A 2,695-nucleotide genomic window follows, 5' to 3' on the forward strand; every position below is an offset into this window, starting at 1 on the left:
CATTCAGGGAATACAGTAGGAAAACCACTTGCTCAAAGCGACTGAGAATTTTTTGAGGAATAAAACCATCTAGCCTGGGAAGTGTTGTTGAAATCCAGGCATACTTTCTTATAAAAATGCTACCTCAACTCAAGACAAAATTGACTTTCTTTCTGTGTGCCAGGAGAGTCCCTGGGATCCTTGGTTGGTAGGCAGGTAGGTAGGCAGCCTCTTAGTCCACAGGCTGCAGGGGCTGGGGAGAGTCGGGGGCGGTAGCTTTCAGTTCAGAGGCCCATGCTTTCCCGTTGTGCATCAGCAAATCTGAGAAGTCACTGAGCTGTTGACAGGTGGTGTTAGGAACATAATGAGAGAAGAGAAATGGCTGCTAACGGTAGTACCTGCCACCAGTGCTGCTAGGAAGCCTTGGCAGCTGTAGGATCTTGGCTGAAAATGCTAAATTAGGGTGGCTCTTGAAATCTTCAGCCTCCCAAGTCTGTTAGTTCCTCCGTTTACAGGAGAAAGGTTGACACAGCCGGTTTCTATTTTGGGGATAAAGGGTAAGTTGATGGGAGAGACAGTCTTATGGGGAAGACTGCCCCAAGGTGAAGCTTGAAGACTTGGCACTCTTTCCTCCTACCAGCCGTTTGGTGCTTCTTGACCCGGTGGGGGTCTCAAAGACCTCTGGGACACTGTGGCCATCCTTGGGGGACTGGGCCTGCTGGGCTTCTTTCAGTTCCCTCTTGCAAAATCTCATTAGCCAGGAAGCGACTGTCCCCCTCTTCCACTCTGGGATTGCTTATTGACGTCACATGACCCAAGTCACCAATTTTATACATCACATCAGCAGAGAGAAACCAATCAGCTTCATTTTCAACCTCTTCCGGGACTACAGGAGAGTTGCTTTGCATCTTATGACAAATGAAGATGTTACTGGGCTTGATGTCCAGGTGCACCATGCCGGAGTTGTGGATGTATTTGAGCCCAAGGGAAATCTGTAGAAGGATGTCCTTGAGTCTGGGCTGTGGGAAATGATTGCCAGACTTCGCGTTTTCAGTTATTGCAGCCTGCAAGCTCCCACCATTGCAGTATTCATTCTGAATGATCATGTAGTCATCTTCTGCCCACGCAGAGTAGTAACGAACCACATGGGGGTGGTGTCCCAGCACCGCATGGGCATAAACTTCATGCATAGCCAGATTCTCATCTGATAATCCTCCCAAAGGTTTCGTGGAGCGTTTTATTGCATAAACACATCCATCCAGCCTCTTAATGCACTTGTAGACTGTACCAAAGTCCCCGACACCAATTTTTTCTACCTCCAAGAATTCTTTTTCATAGCGGGAAGCCATGTTGGTTTCTCGTAAAACACATCTCTTAGCAGGCAGCTCTCGTTCTCCCTTGCCTTCTCCTGGACTCCATTCCTCTAGATCACCTCGGGTTTTCCTCTTGCCATTGGATTTAAGGAATTGTTTTCTATAGGACTCAGGTGTGAAGGGATTAATGTTGACCAGAGCCATTGAGGTCATCTCATCGATGAAGGGGCCGGGTGTGAGCTTCAGATGCTTAGAACTTCGGGGGAGAGGCTTCCCTGTTGAAGAAATTATTGACTGGCTCACCTGGCCTTTGGGAGTGAAGGGGCTCTCGCAGTGTGACCGCCTGCTCTTGTCTGGTGGGCCTGGTGGTGTTTCAGGGCGTGGAAGGGAGTGTGACCCTGGAGTCCCGAGACCCTGACCTGGACTCGCTTGGTCTCTTTCGCGAAGTGCGTTACTAAGGGGCGTCCTGGGTGGTGTGAGATTCGCCTCTGAACCCTGACCTCTAGGCCTCTCTGGGGTTTGACTCTGGGCCTCCTCGCTCTCCTGTGCTTCCTTCTGCCCCTCGTTCTCATGCTCCTCTTCACAACAGGAAAAGTTTAACTTCTGCTTCAGTTCTTTGTTCTCATTGTTGTCACCCATCTCAGCCAAAGAGCTTCACCTCCTGGGCAAGAAGGCCGAGCAGAAGGAAACAGAGCTGCTGAACCAAGGAGAAAGAACGGAAGCTGGCACGCTCCTCGGTCCCAGCCCTGCTTTCCTTCGGCCGACTAACAGCTACACCGGAGGAATTCCTCTGATCCGTGAGCACAGCTTATTTTCCATTGGATTGTTGGGCTTCACCTTCTTTCATCCATCTCTTGCAGTTCTCTGAGAAGAAGGGCTTCCCTCCTGGGTTAGATGGACTCCTAGCTATTGCCTTTCAGGGAATGTCACTGTCAGTGGGGTTGATAATTGCCTTCTTCTAAGCGTTTGCTGGAAGTGTTAGAAATGCCAAGGATTTTTCTTCCCCTTCCTCACTGTCCATTTCTCTGAGCCTCCAGGTAGAACAGGCCTATTCCAGGGTCCCAAGGGGCTCGGGGAATGCAGCTAGACCGTATTTCTCAGGCCTCAGTGCTGGGCATCATCCAGTGTACTCTCCCTGTCCCTTCCTTCTCCTGGTGTCTCCTTCAGGCCCATTTGTGTTCATGTCATTTGTGTATTAAGAGCCAAATCCTGCCTAAGCTCTGTGTATGCAAACAGTTGTCTCCCAGCTTGCGATGTGTCATTTGCGCTTTTCAGACGGTTTTTCCCAGAATCCAAATCTTGCATTTGACAAAGTTCACTGTGTTCCCTTGTTACTCTTTGTGTAGTGCCTTTCTGTATTGTGTGTGAAGACACAGAACTCATGCTAATCTCTGCTCCATTTC

The 2,695-nt window shown here is 49.6% G+C and overlaps 1 pseudogene; it reads right to left on the minus strand.

Annotated features, from left to right (window-relative positions):
- Nucleotides 1-650: 650 nt before the first annotated feature.
- LOC129560975 (wee1-like protein kinase 2 pseudogene) lies at nucleotides 651-1,931 on the minus strand (annotated as a pseudogene).
- Between the last annotated feature and the right edge of the window lie 764 nt (nucleotides 1,932-2,695).

Source organism: Moschus berezovskii, chromosome 10, assembly GCF_049115385.1.
Source record: "Moschus berezovskii isolate FMDL1 chromosome 10, NW_MosBer_1.0, whole genome shotgun sequence".
Taxonomy (NCBI): domain Eukaryota; kingdom Metazoa; phylum Chordata; class Mammalia; order Artiodactyla; family Moschidae; genus Moschus; species Moschus berezovskii.